We start from the raw sequence: 1,744 nt of genomic DNA on the forward strand, positions 1-1,744 counted from the left end.
GAGCTTCAAATCCAGATTTTCCTTTTTACTTCCATGCACAAAAAAAAAAAAAAAAAAAAAAGTTATGTGTAAGACAGGCAATTAAAACTGTAGCTTCTGTGTTAAAGGATTTGCTTTCATTGATGCATTAATGCATCTCATTTAGTTCATGTTTCAGCTGCTGGCCTCTGCCAATTTACAAAGAGGGAAAAGATGGGAAAAATAGGCAAAACATGCATTTGTATATTGATAGTATTTCAAATTATTTCATAAATATTTTTGAGGACTATTTCTAGCTGGGATTCTAGCTGTATTTGTTTTAGCACTGCACAAAATATTTATCATTCATCTCTCTCTTTCATCTTGGATTAGCCAATATTTTGTTAGTGCCTCATGAAATAATGAATTGGCATTGATCCTCTGGCAAGAGGAATTCTATACTTTAATCAAACATGTACCTTCTGTCCATAACTAGCTCTAATACTTACTGTTCACTTAGCTGCAGTAAATACCTTTCTGTAGCTCAAGAGATTTCTAGAAGTATAAACGGATTTTCTGAGTCTCATTGTAAACCATAGCTTGGCTTTTCAGAAAACATGAAATGTTAGTAAACTGTCCCATACATAGTAAAGAAATATTAGCCCATGCTGTAGTAGGAATGGGCAGCTTAGCTATATGTGAAGCGATGACATCTCAGCATCACCTGTGGAACTAGAAATCCCATTCTGTTTAAACAAACTGGATCATTGCTGCTGATTCCAGTGGACCCAGGAACTCATCTTAGGGATGCAGATTGAGGAACGTTTCCAGAAGCTTTCTTGACTTGTCAGACTGCCTTCCAGGCAGAAGCCTGGACTCCGCTGTGGTTGGGTGCCAAAGTAATTTATAGGAAACAAATCTGAGCCTTCTAGGGAGCTTCTAGGAAAAAAGGTTTGGAAACCCTGGTTACACAAATCCTCTTCTGAATTGTAGTAGAGCAAAACAAAGCTATATGATGGTGAAGCTCTCAGTAGTTTATGCACATGTACTCCAGGCCCAGGTCTTTTCTCTTTCCTCTTTTTGTTTTGGTGAAGGTAGTACTTCACTGAGGAAGGCACAACTCAGTGCACGTGCAGTGGGAAGAACTGAATACCGAATGGACGAGACAAGGAAATGTGAGAGCATGAGCCTTTTACTGGCCTGTACTGAGTACCTACAATGCTAATCAGAGGGGCACATCAGAAGTGGCATTCAAGAAAAGGGAACACAAATGGCATTTTAAGCAACAGAACAATAAATGACTGCCCTGAAGAGCTTAGAGCCTTCATGGAGAAAAACCTGCTTTTGTGGACAAAAAAGGTAAGCTGCTGGCCTGCCCACAACTGGTCTTTGGAGGAGCGTAGCTGGGCAATGTCTTCCCCCGGGCCCAGGGAGACAGGAGAATAGTGCACCACATCTCACCAGGGGGTGTTGTTGTAACCCAGAGAAATTAAAGACAACACTAACTAGCAAAAAGTTAATGAGCAGATGAACAGTCTATGATGTTGCAATATGTAGGTTAAATTTAGCGATCTAGGATTTTAAAGCTTACTTGGCGTTACCATAATGGTTTTGTCTTCCAAGTTAGCTGCACAGCTCTATTGCTATTTCTAGGTTCTCTTCTTTCCTTTAAGGAAAATTAATGTATAAAACATTTCCAAAGATCTTGTAAGCAAATTGTTCTGCTTTGATTGTTTCTCTATGTTGAAATGTGTATCACTAATTGCATACATTGATGGTAGCCATC

Source organism: Dromaius novaehollandiae, chromosome W (assembly GCF_036370855.1).
Source record: "Dromaius novaehollandiae isolate bDroNov1 chromosome W, bDroNov1.hap1, whole genome shotgun sequence".
Lineage (NCBI taxonomy): Eukaryota > Metazoa > Chordata > Aves > Casuariiformes > Dromaiidae > Dromaius > Dromaius novaehollandiae.